This window comes from Alligator mississippiensis, chromosome 5 (assembly GCF_030867095.1).
Source record: "Alligator mississippiensis isolate rAllMis1 chromosome 5, rAllMis1, whole genome shotgun sequence".
Classification (NCBI taxonomy): Eukaryota; Metazoa; Chordata; order Crocodylia; family Alligatoridae; genus Alligator; species Alligator mississippiensis.
This window is the reverse complement of record NC_081828.1, coordinates 24,164,415-24,191,339: the sequence shown is the minus strand read 5'-3', so window position 1 is coordinate 24,191,339 and position 26,925 is coordinate 24,164,415. Positions and strand designations below refer to the sequence as shown.

Sequence of the window (26,925 nt, the reverse complement as noted above, 5' to 3'; positions counted from 1 at the left end):
CCTTTCTGTAAGCTGACAGGGCCAGGTCTTTACAGCAGGGTCTAGGCATAAATGGACATAAAATATATTCTTATTTGGTGTGCTTACATGTTATGTACAATGAATAGGACTGCATATGAATTCATGGTAATTATGTATGGCAAAGGATTAAATCAGCAAGACAGTTGTTCATTGGTATGGACAGCTCCTGAACTGCAAAATAAGATTCAAATTACAAATAACAATACATGAACAATGCCCAGAAAATCTAGCCCTGAATACTTTACTGGTCTAGGCACTGTATGTACTGAAATCTAAGATTTTGTTATATTCTTTTTTTTCTAAACATTATCTGCCCATTATGTCCCTATTACACAATGTTCCCTTGTATCTTGTACTCATATTCATTACTGAGCCCTGTGCGCACTATTCCATTTGTCAACATCATATTTTATTTGTGTTATGTCAACCTAGTTTTAAGGCAGATGTAGTTCTTTCATATTCACTTCTCCTAATAATCCACAGCTTCATCCAACAAGATGTCACTATTAATATACCAATGTTAGCTTGCAGAATAGTCAGATATTAATATATTTTAAATGGGGATTTGAAAACTTCAGACTATATTTTAAAGACACTAAAAATAAGCAAGAGAAAAAGTTAAAATACATTGTTAAAGTGAAAAAATAAAAAACTATATTTTTAATGTTACGGATATTTAGAATATGTGGAAATATGTTATTGGTATAATTTGAGAACTTTATGTTACATACTGCCAATTGATATAGTAAGATATCATGTTAGCTGTTTTTTGAAAAATAATTGTATCTCTTAATAATCTCTGCCCCTTGAATTTTTTTTATGAAAAAGACTAAAAATAGATATACTTTAGAACTGAAGACTGTTTCAACGCCCACTGAAGTGGCATTTTAAAAGTTTGTGGTCCTCCTTCATTTTTTTATGTTGTGGGTGTGATCATATGAAGCAAAACCCTACCATATGTGCTCAAATCCAAGACATTTTTTTTTCCCCAGTCAACATGATGTGAGGGGAGTCTCATCTTAGATTCGAGTACCAGCCTGGAGCAGGTGGCATCTCAGCTCTGGCTTTGGCCCCAAGGCTGGGGTGGCTCAGGAGACTACGGAAGCGGCTTACGGCAGGGAGGGATCATGTGATGGGGATGCAGGGTGCATGGGGGAGACTGAAGGGAATGTGAAGGAGACCCAAAGTGTGCAGCTTGGGGTGAGCATGGGAGAGACTGTGCAGCTTGCCTTCACCGGCTGCTAGTGCTTACCTTCTCTTCCTGCTCCAGCCCCTCTGGCCCCAACACTGCCAGAACTGAAGCTTCCACTTCTGTTTCTCCCTGGATAGCCTGGGCCAAGGTCAGAGTCACTGCAGACTGCCTCAGCCAGAGCAGAGACACCCAAAAGATAAGCTGTGGGGGGATGTAGGCAACAGGGGGAGCAGGGTTGGGGCAGATGACAAGGAGGCAGGCATGTGGGGGGCAAGTCTGGAATCAGGTACAGGAATGGGGGTGTAGGTACCTAGGATAGGCAGCAGGGGAGTAGGCTCAGGCATGGGAAGGGTAAGAGATGGGGGGAAAGAGGTAGATGATGGGGGGCAGACAACGGGTGGCATAGAGATGGGCAGAGGCACATAAAGGTGAAAAGGGGGACAGGCAGAGAGGGAAAGGGGTAAGGGGGCAAGGGCTGCTTGACCCCCACCACTGCTTTCCCTGTCACCATATATCTTGTTTATCCTAATTTTGGATTAACAAATACTGAGTCCCTATAATTATTACTTGATAATAAAAATGCTAAGTCTATGCAAATCCACTTGGAACTCCTACCTAGTCAGTGACACATTACTCGTAAACAGCTTGTCAAGAAGTAACCCAAGATGAGACTACTATGTGGAAATAGTATAAAGCAGGTGTGCTCAATGATACTGTACCAGAGGCACAGCAGGGCAGCTCCACGCCCTGGACAATGCATAGGGCACTACAGCAGCAGCTTTTTTTTGTCATTCCCCGCTCCAAAGGCAGTGCCCCTCCCCGTTTACATGACTGCAGTGCACTTAGGATCAGACTGAGACCCCAAACAAAACAATGATGAAAGTACTACATCAGCCATGTAGGTCTATGCTGTCTAGACAGATCGAAACATTTATACACGCAGATAAACAAGTGATTGGAGCCATACACAAACGTATACATGTATGTCAATATCTGTTTTAACTACCATTGTTAATAAAAGCTAAATGGTCAGCAATAACAGTTATTATCAGGATATTTATGAGGGCTACCTAGAGCTGGTTTTATAACTGAAGCAAGTCAAGGCAGTTAGACACACATTTCTGATAAAGAAAATGAATACATTGCAAAAGTGTATGAAAACAAAATAGATTTATGAAATGTCACTAAGGCACTTGGTCCATTTCCCACCTTGCCTAGGAGAATTTATATCAAATGTAATTTCCAGAATTACTATTCCCTTGTATCTAAAAAGTTGTCACATACCCTGGGATGTTGTAGCCTACAGATACGTAGTCCTAGATCTTCATTACTATCAGGATTTTAAAATATGAACCAGACTACAGGAACTGCAGAACGAAGACCACTTGTCCACACATATTTACTCAAGTAGAAGATGACTCCCCAATAATTAGATTCTATATCTGGAAAATTCAAAAGTTGATATAGTTTTCCAGATATAGAATCTAATTATTGGAGGTTTGTTTTGAATTTGTCATCTCCTCCTGCCACAGTTATAGCAAGGAAAATAAATATGGGGGTCAGATAGCCCCTTCGCCCTCTGCCCTGACAACTTCTTCCCCCTGCAGCTCCTTCCCCCTCCTTACTGTCAGATCCTGCTCACCCAGAGCACATGGAAGTAAGAAGCAATTTTGAAAACAATTACCTTAAAATAAACATAGCTGTAGTAATTTGCATATAGCACCCATAGACTTAGTTCATCCAGAATTGATGTATTTTGCCTTTTGGAAAACTGCTGCAAGTTTTAACACAGGTACTCTATAAATACACTTTTAAGTAGTACTTTAGCACCTTCTTTTTTATGTAAAAAATACGCTCACACGCGCACGCGCACACACACACAGAAGTTATATATATACACATCTTCTAGCAAGTTTCCTTCACATACCACAATCAAAAACCCGCACACCCATTACAATACATGCACTCACAGATCTTCGCTCCTGTGCACCCACCCACAGGCCTTCCCTAACCTGATCACACTATCCCTTAGTCTTAGCCCTGGTGTCAGGGTTTTAAAATCTCAGTTCATTTGTTGCCACTGTCTCTGTCACTGAAGGTTCTACTGCTGCTGTCCTCATCGCTTTCTCCAGGTCTGGTCACCTTGCTGCCCTCTTCATTATCACAGTCCACTCCCCCCTGGAGAGGGTGGGGGTTGAAGAGCCCATGCCAAGTGTTCCTTTGCCAGGTGGCATTGGCTGCATTCTCCCCATCCTCTCCTACCGATTTCCGATAGTAGGTCTGCAGTTCATTCAGAAACATTTTAACACAGTCTGCCACCTTGAGGCTCATGTGCCTGTATATCAGATTCCTGGACTTCCACAGGGCACTCCTGATGCACTGATCAAAACAGGTCAACAAGCTCCCCTGGTGTTTAGTCAGGTGCCCATACAGCGGCACCTCTCTCATCAGCTGCCAAACCTATCACTGCTTTGCAGAGCTACTTTACATTTTTCCACACCTCCTTGGTGTATGAGCAGAGCCATAGGAGGTGGTCGATGTGGCCCCTTAGCAGGTTGCCCTCGGACAGCTTGGTCTACCTTGCTGCCTCTCCCTGTGTTTCCATGCCTTCACTGGGAGAGCTCAAGGGGCTATCAGCCAGTTCAGGTGTCTGTGGTCTTTCCACAGGTCTTTGTGGAAGATCTACTCCTACACGGCTTGGCACTCGTCACCCAGGAGCAGGTCCACAGGCGACAGTATGTCCCTGGTACTCACCACCTCCTGTATTTTTCTGTGGTTAGACCTCCAGTCTCAGGAGGTGTCCTGCAAAATATCTTATGAGACAGGCTGTTTTGGACTTTACGCCCATTGCCAGTTCACAGATCTGGCTTGTGTACCTTGCCCACAGGACCAGGAGGATGTCTGGCATTCCCCTGCCCCTGGCTTATTTAGTCTTATACAGGGTCTTTCTTGCTACCTTCTCCCATCTGGATCCCTAAAAGATCCATCACTCTCTGGATTCTTAGAAGGGGGAAACATCAGTGCAGTGTACAACAGCAATGGTAGCAACACTACCTTCATAAGTACCATGCATCCCCGCCCATAGAGAGGCAGCACGAGTGCCACAGACCCAACCTCTACTTAGCCTTAGTCTCCGTCTTCTCCCATGCTTTCCTTCCACTCACCTCAGGGTCAAACTCTATCTCGAGGATCTTGACCCACTCACGGGGGACAGAGACCCACAGGGACACCAAATCCCCGAGCTCACACAAGGTCAGACAGGTGCTCTTACTCATGTTGACCTTGGACCCTGCTGCCAGTTCGTAGACCTGCGTGTGCCACAGCGCTCTTTCCACTGACAACTTGCTTCAGCACAGGATGTTCAGATCATCCGTGTAGGCCTGGACCCTCATCTTTTCTTCGCTGCTGCCTCGGATCCAGACTCTGCATATCCTGGGGTCCTGCCTGATGCGTTGGGACAGGGATGAAAAGGATTGGGGAGAGTGAGCAGCCCTCATGGGCCCTGACTTTACCATGATCCACGTGCTCGGGAACCCGTTGACCTGCACCTCACTGCTCACGTTCATGTACAGGGTCCTTATCCAGCCGATGAAGGTCAGGGGGATTCCCATCTGCTTCAGCATATCGAAGAGGAACAGTGGGATACTCTGTCATCGGCTTTTTCTCCAGATCCAGGTTCAGCATGGTTATGTTCTGCTCTCTTTCTCAGTTCAGCTGGAATCTATCCCTTGGTTGCATCAGGGCTCTTCTTTATTGCCTTCTTATATGTCATGTTATTAATCCAAAGCCAAAAGGCTCATGATTTACCATATAGTTCGTTGGTCTGTGCCCCACCAGTCAACAGCATCTCAAGCCATGGTGACCTCATCTCAGCACTGCTCAGTATGTGTGTGTACTCGAGATACTCCCCACAAAAGATCCATGTACTAATTAGCCCCCACCATTCATGGCTGGAACTAGATGTTCTTGTCATGCATCCTGGGAACCGCCAAAAATTTATATGCAGATGAAGCACAGGGCAACCTGGTCTGGCTTCACCTCATGAAGGGTAAGACCACACTAATCATATGTGACAGGCTGAGAGAGAAGGGGCAACAGAGGGATTCTGGGTGAACTGTTTGGGGCCCCATTTGATGATGTTTGCCAGACATTTAAGGCTGATAAAGAAACAGGAAGCATTGGAAATGGGAAAGAAAGGTACATCTCAGCTATGGGAGTGAAGAGGAAGTAAAACTGTATTCGACGTAGTGACTCACCATGACTTGGAATAGAGTAGGTGCTGGGGGGGAGGGGGGAAGCTGCACTCTATGGGCACTACCTATCTTATTCAAATGGGTTGCACTAATTTATGCTTGTAGTAGGTTCCCACTGGTATGTTTGCCCAACATGGGTCATGTAGTTTAGTCATGCTGAGTGTTGGCTGTATTTAGTCAGCTTCATAGTTTAGTTCCATTACTGAGCACATGCTGCTTTAGCAGCAGTTCAAAGATAGACAATGTATTTAGTGAAGTTTCTTGGATGTTTCTTAGTATTTGCACCCCAAATAAGATGTTATAAGATGAGGGACTTTTTTCCCCACTGATCATTGTTGGGGGCTTGTCTTATATTTAAGTAAATATGATAATCAGTGACATTTGCCTTTACACAAAAGGCAACTGCTATTCTAATGAAGGATTCAGCAGTCATCACCCTTAAAAAGAATACCATTGAATATCTCTGGACCACTGGATCTCTGCTTCCTATGCTGTTCTGCCCAAACTGCTGACACAATATCCTTGGTTTGTTGAAAAAGTTAGTACGGTTGTAATGGCAAAGTGTTGGGGCTTTTTAATAATCCATAGTACAACATCCTAGGGGTACTAACAAACTAAAGAAGGGATATACAACCCAAAACAGTTTGAGAACTACTGGTCTAGCTCGTGCCTAGAATTTTTGGTATCTCAAAAATGTATTTAAAATATTTATATTTGTGGCAAAGCACCTTTGAGGTGCTCGCCATGTGGAAGGGGCTGCAGTAGGCTGGAGCAGAGCCCAGCAGGGAAGGCAGCCAAGTGAAGCCCCCCCAGATCTCATTTTAAGGGGGGAGGTGTGTGGTAGAGCACCTCTGCAGGTGCTTACCACTTGAGGGCTCTCACAGGCTCCAACGGGAGCCTGTTGTGGAGAAGAAGCAGGGGAAACCTTCCCCTGGTACCATTTAAAGGGGGAAGATGTGTAGCAGGGCATTGTTTGCGCCTGACACTTTAAGACCTAGGCCAAACAGCCAGCAAGTGCCTAGTTGTGGCGGCCATTTTAGACCTCTGGTCACCCATATAAAAGTTCAGTTCCCTGCTGGCTGGGAAGGCAGTAACATTGCCTGGTTGTGAGGCTTTGCATCCTGGAGGTAAGGGAGGAGCTGTAGGGGATGGATTAGAGGCTCCTGGTCCTGGGCATGACCTAAAACTGCACCCTGCCAGAATTGGGTGGCCTAGTGGGGCTCTCGGTGTAGGAGCCCCCAGGAAATGCCAGACCAGTTATCACCCCGGTGAAAGGTGGGTAGGGGCACCTTAAACCTAGCCCTCACCTTTGGGTGGGTTAAGTAACAATGGAGGTAGTTGAAGGCCAGGCATGGCTGAGGCCACCTGAGCCCAGTGGGGTGCAACACCCTGAGGAAGGAGAATGAGGCCAGGCATGGCTACGGCCACCTGAGCCCGGCGGGGTGCGAGACCCCAAGGAGTTAGATTTGTGGCCAGGGATGGTTAAGGCCACCTGAGCCCTGTGGGGTGCAAGACCCCAAAAGACCCCAAGGAGGGAGAGTGAGGGCCAGGCACAGCTGCAGCTACCTGAGCCCTGTGGGGGTGCAAAACCCTGAGAGGGAAAGTTGGGACCAGGCTTGGCTACAGCCACCTGAGACCACCGGGGGGCAAAGCCCTGTGGCCCCATGTGAGGGGGTGGTGTGGAGACCCAAGTGAGGGGGGCAGAAATAAGTAGCCCCAGTGAGGGGGCGGCGTGGAGCCCCAGTAAGGGGGCAACGATAAGTAGCCCCAAGTGAAGGGGGCAGTGTGGAGCCCCGAGTGAGGGGATAAGAATGCCCTGGTGAGGTGCGGCCCTGGTCAGGCTGCATTTGGAGTACTGTGTCCAGTTTTGGATGCCACACTTCAAGAGGGATGCGGGGAATCTCGAGAGGGTCCAGAGGAGGGCCACTCACATGATTAGTGGCCTTCGTGATAGACCCTAGAGGGAGAGGTTGAGAGAGCTGAATCTCTTCAGCCTTCACAGGAGACAGCTGAGGGGAGATCTTGTGGCTGCCTATAAATTTATTAGGGGAGGTCAACGGGGAATAGGGGAAGCGCTGTTTACTAAGGCGTCCCAGGGACTGACTAGGAATAATGGGTGTAAACTAGTTGAGAATGGATTTAGGTTAGATATTAGGAAGAAATTTTTCACAGTAAGGGTGGCCAGGATCTGGAATGGGTTTCCAAGAGAGGTGGTGCTATCACTTAGCTTGGAGGTCTTCAAGAGGAGGCTAGATAGTCACCTGGCTGGGGTCATCTGACCTCAGTCCTCTTTCCTGCCAGGGGCAGGGGGTCGGACACGATGATCCATTGTGGTCCCTTCTGACTCTACAATCTATGAAGTGGAGATGAACAGAACGCCCAGAAAGGGGTGGAGATGAAGAGCCCCAGCGGGGGGGGGGAGAACCAGAGGGCCGAGAACCCAGTACGTTTATATAGAGAGAGAGAGTTGCCCACGGTAGAGGCCAGAGTAAGCTTAAGCCCGGTTGGGGAATTGACTGGCCACTCCCCGGTGAGGGTCATGGGAGAGGCCCAAAAGACAGTACGTCTGCCACCCAAGGGATGGACTAGCTAAGCCTATGGCCTAAGGGGCCCACTCCAAGAGGAAGCAAGGCAGAATAAGTTGTCAATGGATGAAAGACACCCTATGAGAGAGGATGGAGTGTGTGAGGCCTGAGTGAGAGGCGGGCGGTATGAATGTGCATGTGACTGAGGCCTGATGGCGTGACCTAAGCTTGCTCTGGTGGTAGGCCGGGAGCACAGTAACAGCTGGATGCCATCTGCGAGGCATGGGCTGCAGTGTAGGGGAGGCACAGAGCCACAGATAGTGCCCCCTGGCATCGGGACATAAAATGGGCAGCCTCCCGCCTAATTAATATCCTCATTATTTAAGAAGAAAGCGTGGCAGGAAAGTTAGGTGGGAGGTGTGGAAAGGCAAGTGGGGAATCTAGCACTGTGGCTAGGCGGGGAGCCCCACTTTGCCACAATATTTATTATGAAATATATACTGCATTTTAAAAGTATTAATCTAAAATGCTGAATGCAATGGTAAAAAAGTCCCACAAGGTAGATGGAAATCACTCAGCTTCAGAAATGTTTTTAATGGAAGTATTTTTATTGGTGAGTGGTCATGTTTGTAAAAAGGCATAAATCTTAACTTACCATAAGGAAAAGGCTTAGTAAGAAAACCTCCCTCAGCTTTATGATTTTAATTAATGTTGAGCAGAGTATATTTCAGAAACATATATTTATGGACAATTACAGATGAATCAATGTCCAGACATTTACTAATGAAAATTGTTTCATATGTGTCTGCTACATTTTCTAACAACATTTTGCTACAAGACAATACTTCTAATGAGTATTAATGTCTAAATCATATTTTCAAATGCACAGTTCCAATGTTCGATTATGGGCCTGCACTTGTGTTTCTTGACTTTAATGAGAGATGGGATTATCCAAGCAACTTCTAATGAGAGGCTCTAGCATAAAGGGACAAGGAGATCTTCAACAGTTCTCATACTAGATCTCCTGGAAAGCATAGCTGCCACTATTCCTGCTCTGAGTACTGTCGAACTGTGCTGAAAAGCAGGCCAACTGCCAGAATCACAAATGAGTTTCAGTCTGGTATTTTGATTAAAATGAATTCATCTTGTTTACTTGGGGTGGGATACAAATACTAGGCAATGGTGTAATGAGTTTTTTGACTGTAAGGGCTGGGTTTTGTCGAGTTGTACTGCTTTAACTAACCCAGCACAAAATCAGTTTAGTTAAACCAGATAAAATCCTTAATACAGATGCATTTAAATAGAATTAGCAGGCAACTGTCATTCCTTCTGAATCATGGTGTATGTGTGAGAGATCACTAGGACCTTTGACCCATAAGCCAGGGCAGGAGTAGAGGCTGCCCAGACCTTCAATCTTCCCTTTAGATCATTGAGACAGCATCCAAAGGCCAGACCCAGTCCAGATGTTTGATGCCTGGATGGTTGTAGTGATATGTGCTTCTGAGAATCAATCCCAGGTCTCCCACATGGCAGACAAGGATTCTACCCCTGAACCACAACAGGAGGTATAAATGATATTGCCCTTACCTAAATCAGCTTAATTCAGTAATTTTAGGGTTTGTACTTACTTAACTAGATAGATTTAAAAATATTTAGCTAAACTGCTGCAACATTCCTACCAACAAATGCTAAAATTTGTAAACCACTGGTCTGAGTCATGCAGGATAAGACCATGCATATATTAAAAGAGGATTTCATCTGGAATTCAAGGTCAGATGATCAAGGAAAGAAGAGTTGTGAAGTAGAGATGGCATATGGGTTTATCAACTAAATCAAGTAATTGGCATTAGCCACAATAGGTTTACTTGGCTAAATTTTGTGTACAGTTGCTATTTCTGATAATATGCTCTTTGATTATAAATTTCCTTTAAAAATAATCTTGGCTAAGTTTCAAGTGCTGTTATAAAGTATAGTAAATAATCATCAGTTCTCTTTATCAGCATGTTTTCTTTAATTTACCATTTCCAAAGTATTTTTTAGTACATAAGTCACATACTTTTTCATTGGAGATATGGGAACACTCTGTTCTGATATCCTGTCCCACAGAATAAAGTGTAGTTTTGGAATTAACATAAGCTTTTCAATATGAAAAAGTAGGGAGAGCTGAAAATAGCAAATTCTTGAGCCAAAAGAAATATTGCCATTAAAAACACCTTATTTTCTTTTTATCCAAACATTTTTCTAATCCTTTAAATATATTGCTGAAAGGAAGTTTTATATTCACTCATACCTGTGTATAATCAAAAACCTCAAATCAAGGAAATGAGGCTTTACATTCTTTTACGAAGAAATTCTGTATGTAATAGGCTAATGTATAGGAAGAAACTAATGAAACTTTTCATGAAAACCAATGATGTACTAAACAGTTTTTTTATGGATTTAATATCTATTACGTATTTACAAAAGGGATGGCATGATTTGTTGCTTAGGTTCTGAGAACAAAGAGGGTCAAAGTCAAAACAAAACAGATGGGTAAAAAGGGACTATGAGCAGATTTTCTGAGTATGTGTCTAGAAGTTGTACTTCTAGAATGAGATAAAACCATAAAATGAGATAAAAACCAAAATTAAGCTCAGAACTGAAATTTTAAATGGGAATATTAGCTGGCAATATGGACACACTCATTTCTAATAAAGAAAATATATGAAATATTACAAATTTGTCCCTGCACATGTGGCAACTTAATGAAGAATTCCATGTGGATCTCTAGCACCATGCTGAATGAAAAATATTCATAAAATTGCACTTTACTAATCTACGTGTATTAAATTTTGCTCCCTACTATATAAATCAATAACTAATATATAAACATAAGAATAGAAACATGGCCATCAGACCAGAATTTTAGCCTACATCTTCTTGCTCCTGGTACCTCTGTCCCCCAGCACCCATGCAGAAGCTCCCACAGTGAGGAAGGCAAAAAAGTAGCAGCAGCACGAGCCCAATGGTTCACAGTTGCAAGGTGAGATGTCACTGCCTCTTTTGCCACGGTAGGTCTAAGCAAAATGAGGATGCAATTGTAGCACATGCTGACAACTTAATCTAGCCATAAAGACATATGGGCACAAATATTAACTATAACTACTGTTGGTTTTGTTGATATCTGTGGAACTAAGCTGATTTAGCTGAGGACCTATACCTCAATTTATAGGTAGTTTGTCATACTTCTGCTTCAAAGTATCATTCAATACTTTCCAGCCTTCCTTTTTCCTTCTAGTAAAAATCCTTAGTCAACTCAAGTAAATGTTTTCATCAAACAGGAAAATTCCCTGTTCCTAAAGGTCAGTTTCTTCTGTCCCATTTAGATTTACAAGGAATTTGTTCCCAGTTGAAACTTACTGCAGACTCTCTGAGCTTTACCCTGCAATGTTCCAGACACTTTCAGCAGTAGCTCTTTTTTTACTCGTTTATACCTTTCTACTCTCTAATTCAATAAACAATATTTTAGTAGAATTTTTAACATATTATCATTGAACATGCAGTCCTGCTCCAAAAGTCACTTTGCAACAGGCAAATTCATTATCTTACAGCTGCCAGACCTACAAACTCACAATTGGCAGGCTCTCTTTGACCAGGATTCATCATCGATAATGAGTTGGGAGGAAAAATGACCGGTTAGATCCTTGTCTCTATCCCATGCAATTCAGTATAAATGTATCTATTGATTTAAAGGGGTGTTGGATCAGGCATGGACCTATACAACTTGTTTGTGAGCTCTACCTGGGGCAGAATTTGTCCAACTGGACAGGTGGCCTGGTAACTGGAACTTAATGAATGATAGGACACGGAAGTCAAGAAATGATCTGTCTTGCTCTCTCATAGTTAGATTCATTTTCGCAGGAGGGGGAGGGGGAAAGGCCCATAGGAGCAAAAAGCATTTTTAAAAGTTACTTATTCCAAAATTTCAATTGATGTGACTCTGAATACACACTGGAAGCAGTCCTGCTAAATAAGATGCTCTTTTCACATAGATACACTTTCAGAGTATGAGCACACGTGAACTTTACACTCCTTCTACCTCCACTTTCAAAATTAATGGAGCAAACATCAATAAAACCTTGTTATCTCATCTAAATCCTGCCTCCTTCCTATAACAAAGAAAGCCAGCATCAGAAGAAAACACAAGAAAGTTAATCACAGGGACAGAGATGGGTCTCAAGAGATTTGTTATTGTCAGTTATTTCATTCTGGTCTCTCATTCACTGGACAACTGAGAAAATCTCTTTTTATCATGCACATCTCTACTCGAATTATCTCAATTGTCTGATTTGTCTCTCTGTTTCTCAACTTCCTCCCCCATTCCAAATACAGCCCCAGCCACCTGATTTCTCTCCTTCTTCACAATATTAAAGATCTCCTGCAGTAGATGCTCTATTTGCAAGCTTTGAAGTGTGGGATGCTTATCATTGTGATAAATTAATCTAAAATAACCCACTCAAAAGAAGTTCACATCTCTGGTTATTTCAGTTCATGTCTGTGTATGGATGTGGCAGAAACAGAGCCAAGGAGGAAAACTTACCTGAGGAGAAAGACAAATGGAGCTAGCGGGAAGCTGCGCCAAGCCAGAGTGGTGGGAGTGGAGCCGCAGCTGAGAGGAACGCTGTACCGGACAAAGAAAAAAGCAAAGAGCAGCTGATCCGGGAGGAGACAAGACCGGCTCCCACACTGGCATGGACACATTTAATGGCAGTATGCCGGCACTGATTTGCTGGCTGGCCCCTTGAAAGGGGAATAAAAACCCCAATGGACAGGGGGCAATAGGAACCCAAAGTGGGTTCTCCGGTGGGCACAGAACAAAGTCCCACTGAGGGAAAGTGCTGGCCGCCCCAGGAAGGGACCTTTGGGAATAACCTAAGCCCAGGAGAGCTACAATACTCACCTGAGACAGAGCCGTGGACTCCCAACATCTCCAGACTGGAATGGATCCAGGAGGAACCTGAGGAGAGAAAGAGACACAGCTGTCTACACATCAGTGACCATGAGCCGGTGAGAGAGGAAATGGCACCAGGAGGCAAAGCAGGACGAACTGACATTTTAATACATCTATCCCAATTCAAAAGGCCAAGATACATATAACTATACTGGAACCAAACCCAGAAGACTGGGGTTCAACATCATTGGTTGGCATTAGGAGGGGTGTAGGAGAGGTGGAGCACCAAATGGGAAGATGGGCAGGAAGATCAAAGAAGGGGACCAGGAGGGACGGGACATGAATCTTCCTCCCAACTAAACAAATGTATTACAGCAAGACATGGTGGGAGAGAATCCCTGAGGACCATCTGGAATCTGACTCAATAACAGGCTGTCCCTTCCCCAAGCGACAGCAAAGTCCGAAAAACCCATACAGACCAGACGCACCTGTGAATGGCATGGAAGATTACAATGGACAATACTTTAAACCAACTCTAGCTTGCTGCTGGTGGCTGGCAGTTCCCTGCTTTCTCCCTCCTGCAGATTCCTCTTTGCCTAACGATTATAACAGGAGCAGCCAACCATAGGTTGCAAGCCACAACTTGCTCATAAGGCAGTAAAATGGGACTCATAAGACTCTACCAAAGACAAAGGCATTTATCCAAAATACACATTGCCTAGTGTTAGTATGATATGCACCTTGTATGTGTACCCTTTCCTTCCTCCTCCACTGAGCCTGTCATGCCTGAAGCTTATGTGCCATAAAATAACACAGATGAATTTACTTTAGCAGTGAGAAACACTAAAACTGCACCTGAATACAGATGCTGAAAAAGCAGGATGCAGTGCTATCAAAGGCGATGAAGCAAGTAGGGGCAGAAAAACAGTCACCAGAGAATTGATATATAAAGCTGTATAAACCAAAAGTGTCCTTAGAAACAGATAGCTGATTGCTCGTGTATAAAGGAAATAGGGCATCAGTGTGGGTAATACCTAAATTACATTTTTCATAATTTGCTTATTTAATTGTATGTCCCTCAAGATGCCTGCAGGGGACTAAAGAAATTTGGATGAAGTAATGTGTAAGCAGGGTCCTCCTCCTGAAGTAATGGGGACCTACGTGCTACTTTCATTTCCACCATTGCTGTTGGCTTCAAAGACATTTGGTGTGGTGTAGTAAAACGACGTTCTTCCCTACTTGTAATGTGTACCATATTCAGGCAATGCAGCATACTTGGGCAAGGTCAGCCACCTTTCAGCAATTGAGCCAAATGCATGCTTCTAGCCTAAGATGGTCATCAGACTTCCCAAAAAGCTAAGACTTTCTTGTCTTTTCCAGGAGTTCCAGGTTGACTACTTCTAGCTTACTTATTTGCCTCGAATTACATAGATCCTATGGGTGCTAAAAGACATAATGCCTTCAGGTGACAGCAGAATTCAATTCATGAATCAATTTATCTCCCTGCCCACCTCCAAAAGCCATGAAATTTTGCAAAAATAATAAATGTTTTGGGATGTTTTGGGGTTTGTTTTTTAATTCCTAGCTTTTGAGCCATTAGGTTGTTTCTAGGGTTGATGGTTGTTGCTGTGTTGGTCTAAGGACATAGGTAGACAAGTTTATTTTGGTAGATATGATATTTTTTATTAGACCAGCTAAATAGTTGGGAAAATTGTTCTTTGTAAGCTTTTGGGCACAAACACCCTTCTTCAGGCATAGGGAAAGTCTGTTGGTGTTTGTGTGCTTTCTATCCAGGAAAGCACACAAACACCAGCAAACTTTCCCTATGCCTGAAGAAGGGCGTTCGTGCCCAAAGCCTTGCAAAGAACAATTTTTCCAACTTTCTAGCTGGTCTAATAAAAAATATCACATCTACCCAAAGAATCTTGTCTGCCTAAGTTGTTTCTAGGCTTTTCTCTATAGCCAAATAAGCTAGAAACTTACTTTTAAAATGTATGTTAAAATTATCACATGATCCCCATGACTCCAGCAGCTTCAGCTTTAAGAAAAAATACTAAATATGACAGGGGGCCCAATGAACCAATGCAAACAAAACAAAAACCAGAACTGGGTTTCTGCTGGCTTAAGCATCTCAGCAGAACCGAGTTAAGTAGCTGTTCTTCAAGTGTTCTTTATAGCACTTTGTTTTTGTCAGTCCCCATAAAGTCCCATCATCTTGGGCCCCTCTAGGAACCGGTGGGACAGAAACAGTCTCTGGCAACAATAGATTCCTCCTAGAATTTGCTTATTTTACTTCCTAAATCTGGCTAAATTTGAATATAGTGCAGACTTCACCATGAAATCTGTTTTTGTGGCTTGCATTTGAAATTGATATGTGGTTCATGAGCCAAGAAAAGGTTGGACACTGATAGGCAGTGAGATCAAATTAAATGTTTATTTGCTTCTCCTGCTTCACTTTGAGTTGGTTTCATGAGAGAAACTAAAGTTTCCTTTAAGTCTCTGATACTAGGCAAAATATTACCACTACAGAAGCTACTTCATCTTAGTTCTTACTAACTTTTTAAAGTCTTTTAAATGTCAACTCAGTTTGGCTTCTAAAAATTACTGTTTTGCCATGCTTCCTTGCTGCTGTTTCTGGCTGGATGCCAGCCAGGAAACTTTGTGCTGGAAATTTCTAGCTCTTTCTCAATGTCATCTTCTCCTACAATAGCCTGTGTTGCCAGGAGAAGAAATTTCTGCCTACTTGACAAATGCCATTTATTCAGTTGCATCTTTTACTCCATTTTGTCTTCACTCCCCAGCCAGAGCCACAAAATGCATCCTTTTTTTTTCAAATTAAATTACATCGCTATAAAAAAACCTGACATTTCAACCCAAATGTTTCTTCTCCTGTTCAAAGGATTTAAAGTCTCCATAAACAAGTAGCATGCTTCTATGGAAAAATTAAGGGTAAGGCAATGAATCTGAGTCCTGTAAGCTCTTCTCCTGCTCAGAAACTCTTCCAAATTCTTCTTTGCATACGTGCTAAAAAAAGCATTAAAATTTATGCTGCTTCTCAGGTAGAATTTTTTATGCTTGCCCCTTTTCTGGGTGGGTAGCCCAGGTTACTTTATTTCAAAAAGAAAGTATAGCAATGTCTTTTCTACAGCTGCAAAGACACATCACTTATTATTGAAAGGTAATTGTAAGATACTGACCGGTGTTGTGAATATCAGTCCTCTAGAAACTGGACTGAGATTACAAACTGTTTTTTCCGCAACCTACTGAAGATCCATTACATGTTGTGACTTTCCACTGAGCATGATCTAGGTGGGTGAAGTGGAAGTTAACGCCTATGATTGACTGCCAGTCAGAAAAAAAACTGCAGGCTTCATATTTCCTGGATTTTGCAGAAAATCAAGCCCCAGTGATTCACTAAAAACAAAAATTACTGAATTGACACACTCCTTAAAATATTTAAAGAAAGTAACTGTCCAAAGAAAAATAGAACATTTACAAACCATGTGTTCAACAGCTGTAAATAACTTTTAACAAGTTTGTAGCAGACCTTCAAAAGCTCACAAAAAATGTGATTCCAAGCATTTTATTGGAGGTGTGTATAATATGGCTGTCTCACTGTAGAAGGGTATTTGCACATCAGTTTCCAGTGCAGATGGTGATGTGGCATTTGTCTTGATTTTAGGGTACAAATATAACATTTGAGAGCAAGAGCTTAAAAATTACAAGACTCCTGGCATTCCTCTGTTGTAACCAACCCAAATCATGAATTTTATATAATTTTCATGCAAATTATAAATTATTCAAAAGTGGGTCCAGATTTACATTCCAGATTTCAGAAACTTTGGGGAACAGTCAAGTAAACAAGATTTGGAATTCATGAAGAAACAGAAAAAGAAACAGGAGAAGGAAGTGATTTTTTTTCCCTGGCCTCTGATCTCATTGTGAATACTGGACACAGTTCATCCAAAAAGTACATGTCATACATTATGCAACTCATATGATTTCTTTATTAGCTTTTCAAGCAAATAACAAAGACCCATCCAAATGCACTGAGAAGTCTATAAATAATTAAAAAGCAAAATATTAAAAAAGTCTTTGTAATAAAAATGATTAGGGGTGTGCAAAACAGGCCGTATTCACTTCAGATTTAGCCTGAATTGGGGACAGTGATTCAATTCGTTGATTGGGATCACTGTCCCTGATTCGATTCGGCCAAAACCGAATCTGAAGATTCGATGCTGATTGGCTGTAGGGACAGCTTTAAATGTTTTTTCTACATACCTCGAGTTACCAGGTGTGGCTCACGATTACTGTGATGCTGGGGCAGATGGAGCATCCCACAGGAGTGCGGGGGGGGAGGCCTGTGTGCTCGGTGGCAAACCCAGAAGTGGATCAGAAGTACTTCTAGTTCTCTTCTGGGTCTGCTGGGGACTGTGCTGGATGGGCCCTCCACAGCCCCCCAGCTCAGCAATTGGCCACAGGGGGACCCTGGGTGCCCCCTGAGACCCAGGAGGCACCAGTCACCATGCCAGGGGGGTGCAGGAGAGTCCCCCAGCGTGCTTCCTGGAGGACCCAGAAGTGGATCAGAAGTCCTTCTGGTCCACTTCCGGGTCTGCTGCTGAGCATGCTGGGGAGCGCTCCGTGCTCCTGTGGAATGCTCCAAACACCTCACCATCATAGTATTCATGAGCCACTTGGTACCTTGAGGTATGTAGAAAAAAACATTTAAAGCTGTGCCTATATCTGAATCTCCAAATCTTTCCAACTCACTTTGAATCAATTTGGAGGGTTCCAATTTGATTCAGAGAGATTAAAGGGTCTCCTGATTCAATTTGGATTCAGAGATTCGGCCACCAAATTGGGCCAAATCTCCACTGAAGTGAATCAGGGACCAAAGTTTCACACAGACTCAAAAGTCATGTCAATTAAAGTATCTGCTCCTCATACTACCAGCAGGCTCTCCATCATTCTTGAAAATCCCACACTGCACCCCAAATCACAAAGCAAGCACCTCCAGCCAGAATTCTGGAGGAGGAAAAATGAGCTTATGGCATATCCATGAGATAAGCCAATCTGAACTCTGCCTGGACAATTTTGGCAAAAGGCCTCCCTGGAAAATGTTCAGCCAACATTTCTGTTTTAAAACAAGAGGGCTCCAAGTCTCAGTCTCCTGCAACCACTGGGACAACTGTGCCACTATTTCAATTAGATTACACAGTTTAAATATGGGAGACACTGTCCTGCATGCTTCCTAAATAAAACTCCTGGAGATCCTACTCTCACATACTCCCACATCATCTTCTTCTAATGAATGCAAGACACTGGCCTCTCATGCTCATAAAAATCAGCTTTAGCCACACCCGCCAGCTATTGCTTTCTTCACTTTGCGTCCAAATTCACTAAATGTACCATTTTTTTTTCACTTTGAATTCATCTTGCCCCATATGCGACTGGTATGGTGTGCACGGGGCTGCACGTGCCCCCCCTGACGGGGACAGTGACCCCCTCAAAGGTCAACACTGCTGTTGGTAGGGCTGGTGCCCCCTTGACAGGGTCAGCGGCTTCTGCGGGTGCCCCCACAGATTCAGGAGGCACCAGTCACTCATGTCTTGCCTGTTTCTAACATGACTTTATCTCTTGGCTTCATCTGGATCTCTCATTCCAGCCAAATCTCAGAGTTTGTACTCCATCCTTTTCTTTCTTAACTTCTCTGCTGCATCTGATCATTTCAATCAAGCCCTTTTTCTTTGTCCTTCTTTTCTTCTCATGATTTTGTCTCCATGTCTTTTATCTTACCTTCCTGATGTTTCCCTCCATACCTATTTCAATAGTTATTCCTCCTTGATCTATTGTAGGTGTCGGACAAAGCTCCATCCTTGGCCCTCTCTTGTTACCCATGGGAATCTCATCTTTCACAGTTTGAACTCTTAAATAGGGCAGTGAATAGCTTGCTTTCTCTCACTAATGGTTACTTGCTTAATCTCAGTCTGGTCTTGTTGACATGTCCACCTGGATGGCTCATTGCCAACTTTAACATAACATGTCCAGGACTAAATTTCCAGTCTGTCTTTTAACACCTGCTACAGTCTCCTCATTCTTCTTCACTGTTTACCATCAGCCTCCTGGTTACTCAGGCCTAGAGTTTGGTAGTCATCTCTGACTTACATTCTCCATGTCTTTCATATCTAGAATATGGGTAAATCTTGCCAGTTCATCTAGCTCTCCCTTTTGGTTCCGATAGCCAACAGTCTTATCTGAACACTCACTATTATTTCAACATTCATCTTCATTATTTTTCCATCTTTACTAACACCCACATCACTCCTCCAAGTAAGGACTTTTACATAGATTAAACAAGCAATTAATGTTCATGTATTATGTAGAAAATATTAATGAATAACTGGTAACATGCAATGCTTAAAGCAAATCTGATCTTGCACTAATTTTTATGTCAGCATAAAATTAAAATCAGCTTGCTCCTGATTTCCAATTATGTCAATGAGATCAGAACTGGGCAGTATAATTCTAGAACTGGCAAAATATGGATCAATACTTACTTAATATGTCACAGATGCTGATTTTGAAATGGATCACTGTGCTGAAAAAAAAACAAACTCATTCTCTGGCAGAAAGAGGTGACATGAACCCACCTAATTCTTCTATTTTTGAGAAAATCACAGCAAAATAACTCTGGATTTTACAGCTTAGTGAATTATTCCAATTTCAGTTTTATAGCTTCATTTTTTCTGTAATGGCTTTTAGTTCCTATTAATAACAATAGAATAAAATAACTAGATAACATGCTGAAGTTAAAAACATAATTAAAAGCCATTAAGAAGCTCCCAATGGCTTTCTGCCCAGTCTTTGACTGTACATAATCATATTTTAATTATGAAAGTAATATATTGCCTGGTGTTCTGAAGAAATGACCTTCTAAAGTAAAATCAGTCACAAGGATTTCACAACAGCAGTTTAACTATGCATAATATATTTGTTACTTGCAAAACAAAACACCATTAAAATAATGGGTCTGTGTATTTCAAAGGAATCCAAATAATTTCTTCTATATGGTCACAATAATGGTCAGACTTTTTTAGTATTGGTGCATATTTAAAAAAATCTGGGTATTTTGCAATGATTCATCTTTAGTTTGATTTTTAAATCTATGTCTTGAAAATACAGGAAATTGACTTATAATAGGATATAAATGTTATGTTTACACTACCAGCAGAACACATCTAAGTTGTCCTGTCTTGGGGAGTTTACTATTTAAATAAGTAAATGATGAAAGGAAATGATATTACCTCTATGTTATACACAAGGAGCTGAAGCAGAGAGAAACTACATGCCTTGCACAGGGCCAGATAGGAAATGTGTGTCAGATCCAGCACATACCCCCTGATCTCCTTAGAACATTCCATTGCTTTTACCACAAAATCACCCCCTCCTATATTTCATTTGCCTAACACTTTCCATAACACTTTCATTTGCAATTGTTTGCATCTTTAACCTTTGGGGCCAACATTTTCCAACTTTAGCCTGCCTCAGGCTAAATTTTTTCAGATATTTGATCAAAAACACTTAAATTATTATTTACACTAAAGTAGTGCCCAGTATATGGTATGTGCTTTCCAACACAAAGGAAGACAAACCTCTTCCAAACAACATACTACTACATCAGACAGAGAAACAACTAAAACAATTATCAAAGACTTGCTGTAGAACAGATCCAGCCGCAGGGTTTTTCTTTAATAAACTTCTTTTACCTGCTTAGATGCAAACAAACCAGTGCGCTGGCAAGAAATGTAATAACTTAATTGTATCTGTTACTAATAAGTGATTTAATAGCGCACCAAATATTAACACAGAAGTGGGCTTAGTGAAAAGGTATCTGATACATAACTGTGAAGCTCAACATCTCAGGGTAATTTAAAACTGTTTATATTCATTGGAAGCAAATAGAAAAGCAATAATTGTAACTCCAAGGTTTATTTGTTTTGGATGTACAAATGACTGCTTAGAATTTAAAATGAGCTTCTTCCATGCATTATAAAAATTGTTATCCTTGTAGAAAAGGTTGGAAAGTTTGGGGGAAGCTATGAGATTTAGGTCCATTTGTTTTGGTTTTTTTAATATAACAAACTGAATTTGGATTTGACCCCAAACTAGGAAATTTGGGCATCTTTACACAGGGGGGGGGCTTAAATAGAGTGGCTCCAAGCAGCATCTTGTGTATTCAGCATCCCACATTTCAAAATGGCAGCGGGGGTGCTTTAACTAAAGCCCATTCAATGAGCTTTAGTTAAAGCGCCTCCACCACCATTTTGAAGCATGAGACACTAAATACACAAGACACAGAGGCTGCTGGAGCACACTAATTAGCATGCTCCAGTTGACTCAATTAATTAAGTCTGCTCCAACATGCTGTCAGAGTAGCATCCCCGCACATCTACAGGCACCCTTTATGACTTACCTTGTTTTTCCCAAGCTAGGCCAATCACATACTATGCGTGTCTTTGCTTGAAAGCCCTTGTTTCATTAGCACCTCCTCACTAAACAGCCAATTTTAGTAGGAGTTATTTTATTTACAGCTGGGGGAGGGGCAGAATTTCAGAGGTTATGACTCCTAACCTAATATATATATAAAGCAATGTACATTAAATAAAATTAAACTTTAAGTCTAGCAACAATAGAGAATTAAACTGAATATTACACACAAAACAGTATGCTAAGAGAATATTATTAAAGTGATGAAATCAAATACTCAAGTTAGGAAGTGCCAAAATTAAACAGAGCTCAGAGCCAAAGGTGAACAAAAAAAATTAACTTCAGGTTAACAAAAAATAAAATTTCTCTCCTTGAGAAAACAGAAACAAGAAAGATATTTTAAAAACTGAGTCAACTAAAATATTTAATTTTTTCTATATCTAAATTGTTTGCTTTCTATTTTTTTTCATCATTAAATTCTGGAAATATATTTACATCAGAAGATCATTTCAAACTGAAGAATATAAACACTTCAAAAGTTCTCTCATTTTTTTCAGGTGAAACTACTGGCCAAATTTGATCCAGATTTGTGATGTTTTAAAACTATTTGCTAAAAAAACACTTCTAGAATCAAGATTGTCTGTTTATCCTCAATTTAGCTGTTAAACATATACAGTATGATAGTCTTTAAGCTTAATTCAGCTCTCATAAGTATATGCATTAAGATACTGTCTCTAATCATGTCATTACATATTATTTTTTCTACAGAAAATACCCTCCCCTCCATCAGGTATAGGATGAACTTGCTCTGGGTTTGAATCAGAGTTGTATAATGAAGAAAAGTGCTGGACCCCCTCCCCTGATCTGCTGCAAAGTGGAACATGTGTAGTGAATGAGGAAAGGAATTGCTGAAAGAGCAAGGATAGTCTTATGTTGCAGGCAGCTGAAGGCTATCCTAAAGAAATAGATTACAGAATGTTTCTTTGATATTTTTAACAGTTTCTTTGCCTCTGTGTTCTTGAACAGGGACCGGGATATCCCACCTACCAGAGGTAGGGACAATCTTGGGGATAACTCTGTCAGGCCTTCAGTCAGTGCAGATGTAGTTAGGGATCTTCTGGAAGGGCTAGACATTTTTAAATCTGCAGGTCCAGATGCCCTCCACCCAAGGGTGTTGAGGGAGATGGCAGGGGTCATTGTGGAGCCCTTGGTCTGGCTGTATGAGCATTCATGGTCATCTGGCCAGGTGCCGGGGGATTGGAAACTGGCTAATGCGGTCCCAATTTTCAAGAAAGGGAAGAAGGACGATCCACGTAACTATAGGCCTGTAAGCCTCACCTCGGTGCTCGGGAAGATCTTGGAGAGAATCATTAAGGAGCACATGTGTGGGGGGCCTGCAGGGGAGATCATGCTCACGGACAATCAGCATGGGTTCATCAAAGGCAGGTCCTGCTTGACCAACCTGATTGCCTTTTATGACCAAGTAACTAAATCCTTGGATGACGGTGTCGCTGTGGACGTAGTCTTTCTAGACTTTAAGAAGGCCTTTGACACTGTCTCTCACCCCATCCTCATCAATAAATTAAGCGACTGTGGCATTGATGCCTGCACAGTTGGATAGGTAAAAAAAATGGCTGATGGGGGGCACCCAGAGAGTAGTGGTGGACAGGTTGTCCTCAACCTGGCGAGATGCGAGCAGTGGGGTACCCCAGGGCTCGGTCCTCGGGCCTGCGCTGTTTAACATTTTCATCAGCAACTTGGACGAGGGGGTGGAAAGCACGCTGTCCAAATTTGCTGATGACACTAAGATGTGGGGTGAAGTGGACACACTTGAAGGGAGAGAGAGGCTGCAACTAGATTTAGACAGACTGCAAAAGTGGGCAGATGAGAATAGGATGGGGTTCAACGTAGACAAATGCAGGGTGCTGCACCTTGGGAGAAGGAATCCACAGCATACATACAGGCTGGGGAGTTCCCTTCTTGAAAGCACAGAGACAGAAAGGGATCTTGGAGTCATTATTGACTCCAAGATGAACATGAGCCACCAATACCAGACTGCAGCCAGCATACCTTGTCATGCATCCAAAGGTGCATCTCAAGCCGGTCCAGAGAAGTGATACTCCCCCTCTACGCGAATTTGGTCAGGCCGCAGTTGGAGTACTGCATCCAGTACTAGGAGCCGCACTTCAAAAGGGATGTGGCCAGTCTGGAGAGGGTTCAGAGGAGGGCCACCCGCTTGGTGAGAGGGCAGCAGGACAGGCCCTACGAGGAGAGACTGAAGAACCTGAACCTGTTCAGCCTCAGCAAAAGAAGGCTGAGGGGAGACCTAGTGGCTGCCTACAAGCTCATCAGGGGAGATAAACAGAAAATAGGCAGAGCCCTTTTCTCCCCAGCACCACCTGGGATGATGAGGAACAATGGTAATAAGCTGATGGAGAATAGGTTTAGGCTAGAAATCAGAAGGCAATATTTTACAGTTAGGGTGGCCAAAATCTGGAACCAACTTCCCAGGGAAGTGGTCCTCGCCCCTACCTTGGGCAAATTCAAGAGGAGGTTGGATGATCACCTGTCTGGGGTCTTGTGAACCTGGCATTCATTCCTGCCTGTGGCAGGGGGTCAGGTTAGATGATCTGTTCAGGTCCCTCCTGACCCTAGCTACTATGAAACTTTGAAACTATGACCCTAACTACTATGAAACTATGAAACATCATAGATTACAGAACCTAATAAATCCGGCATGCTTGGGACCTAGCACCTGCAGAAATTTGAAAATTCTGGATTTTTGAATAAGTGAGGTTGGGGCTAGGGAAGGGGCGGGGGGAGAGGTGTGGCGCAGCCCAGCAGCTGCAGGCAGGTGGCATCAGCCGTTCCTGAGGCTGCAGCAGGGAGTAAAGTAGAGGGAACTGTTAGTGGGTACGGGGCACAGGGTGCAGCTCTTGCTGCTACATGCACACCGAGACAGCTGCAGGCTGGGGGGCTGCGCCAGTCTCTTCCCAGGAGGCGTGTGCCCCCAGATCTGCATGTGGGATAAGAGTAGGCTGTTGCTGCAGGCTGGGTCAAGCAGTGGCACCAGGCTCTTCCCAGTGCTCAAGGCAGGTGGCAGCTTGCTCTCATCCAGCATCCAGATCCGGGGCGCACACCTCGAGAAGAGCCCAGCACAGCCCCCCAGCCCACAGCCCTCCCATGCGTAGCAGCAAGAGCCATGCCTCACCCACCCCACTACTCACTTACAGTTCCCTCCATTTTGCTCCCTGCTGCAGCCCCAGAAGTGGCCAACACCACCTGTCTGCAATACCAGATTTTTGAGAATGCTGGAATTTTGAATGTCATATTTATGAGGTTATACTGTATTTCCTTGCCTCCATTGTGTACCTCCATGGGAGGCTGGGTAAGTCATTTAAACTGCAGGCAGCCACTAATCATAGAATCACAGAAAGGACTGGAAGGGACCTGTAAGATCATCAAGTCCAGTCCCCTGCCCTGGGCAGGAGGTAATTGGGCTCAGAGAAGCTCAACAAGGTATTGTCCAGCCTCCTCTTTAAAACCACCAGACTGCACCACCTCTGCTGGAAGTGTGTTCCAGATTCTAGTTACTCATATGGAAAAGAAGTTTTTCCTTATGTCCAACTGAAACTTTTCCTTGACTACCTTGTGTCCATTGGTCCGTGTCTTCCTAGGAGACAGGGTTGGGGGGAAGTTTCTGAAAAGTTGTTTTCCTAGAACCTGGTGTTCTCCCTTGACATATCTGTAGGCGGCTATCAAATCACCTCTCAGCCTTCTTTTGCTCAGGCTGAACAAACCCAGATCCCAAAGTCTCTCCTCATAGGGCCTGTCCCCCAGGCCCTTGATAATGCAGATGGCCCTTCCCTGCACCCTTTTGAGCTTGTCCACATCCTTCTTGAAATGCAGTGCCCAGAAGTGGACACAGCACTCCAGGTGTGGCCTCACCAACTCCAAATAGAGGGGGAGGAGCACCTCTCTGGATCTGTTGGTGACATCTACTGGTGCATCGCAGAGTTCTATTTGCTCTGTTGGTGACTTTGTCACACGGGTGGCTCATATTCATCCTCTGGTCAATTGACCCCACTAGGTCCCTTTTGGATGCAATGCCAGCCAGTAGAGAACCACCCATTGTATAGATATGGTGAGGGTACTTCCTACCCAGATATCCCTGTTGAACCTCATATGGTTTTGCTCAGCCCATAGGACCAGCCTGTCAAGCTCTTCCTGAATCCTTGACCTGTTCTCTGATGAGTCCACTTGTCCCCACAGCTCAGTATCATCCACAAACTTAATCATTGCACTTTTCACTCTCTCGTCCAGGTGATTAATAAAAAATGTTAAAGAACACGTGCCCGAGCACTGATCCCTGGGGTACACCACTGGAGACGGCCTTCCAGGATGACACCACCCCTTCAATTACAACTAGTTAGGATCAGCCACTGAGCTAGTTCCCAACCCACCTCACAGTAACCTTGTCTAGGCCAGTACTCTCCAACTTAACTGAGAGGATTTCATGGGAAACAGTATCAAAGGCCTTGCTGAAATCTAAGTAGACGACATCCACCCCCTGTCCCATGTCCAGGTGGTTAGTTACACGGTCATAAAAGGACACCAGGTTTCTTAGGCATGACCTCCCCTCTACAAAGCCATGCTGGTTGTTTCTCAGGACCCCACCATAATTATATGTTCCTCATTTTCTGTATGCCTGCCTGGGATCCTAAAGTAACATCAGTTTACACCCACAACTGATGTCAATGGGAGATATGCTCTGACCAGTTGAAGTGCTATATAATTACATGCATTCTAAGAAACAAGTCCTACATGTCCCAAATTGGGCACCCTAAACTACTAGAAAATTTTAGGTTTAAGCTTTCCTCAGCATTTCAGGTGTTGAATGGAAATAATACCACCCATTTCACTTCAGCCAGGTATTGTAAGGATAAACTTATAAATGTTTGTGAAGAACTCAGGCACTAGCATTGAGCACCATAGAAAAATCCAGGAGGAAAATAATAATTCTGTCTTTGGAGAATGGCTAGTGGCAAGGAGGATGTGGGGCGACTCATGAAATGATCATTATGAAATAAAACACTGAATAGTTCTTCATTAAGTGAGAAACATCAATTTTATACTATGAATGAAATAGACATAAAATAGCATGCGAGCAAATGATTAAAGATTATGCTATAATTAATATAGTCAGGAGATAAAGCTAAGATTGTACAGGCAACCTTCATTCTATCACATCTCTATTTAGGAATGCTTGGTTTTCAACCAAAAGAGAATCCATCAGGTGGTATCAGACTGACACCCAGATGGGTCATAAGGAAAGTTAGAACATTTAGACTCGCCACTCAAATACTGTCTTTTGGCATTAATGGTAGCAGTAGTGGGTTGTTATTCCATTCATGGACCAGCACAAGAGAGGAATAAGATGGTGAGTTTTGTAACCATCTGCCGACAGAAGGGACACAATGATACTGAGTTCCATTCCATTCTCTGGAAGGCAGCATA

At 43.0% G+C, this 26,925-nt stretch overlaps 1 long non-coding RNA gene across 1 annotated transcript in view; it reads right to left on the bottom strand.

Annotated features, from left to right (window-relative positions):
- Nucleotides 1-26,925, bottom strand: part of LOC109283577 (uncharacterized) — a 61,762-nt gene that overhangs the window by 12,834 nt on the left and 22,003 nt on the right. Inside the window, exons 2-3 of the long non-coding RNA XR_002090800.2 lie at nucleotides 12,931-12,987; nucleotides 12,571-12,651 (exon numbers count right to left, since the gene is read on the bottom strand). This is a non-coding gene — a long non-coding RNA (uncharacterized LOC109283577). The remainder of the gene's footprint in view (nucleotides 1-12,570; nucleotides 12,652-12,930; nucleotides 12,988-26,925) is intronic.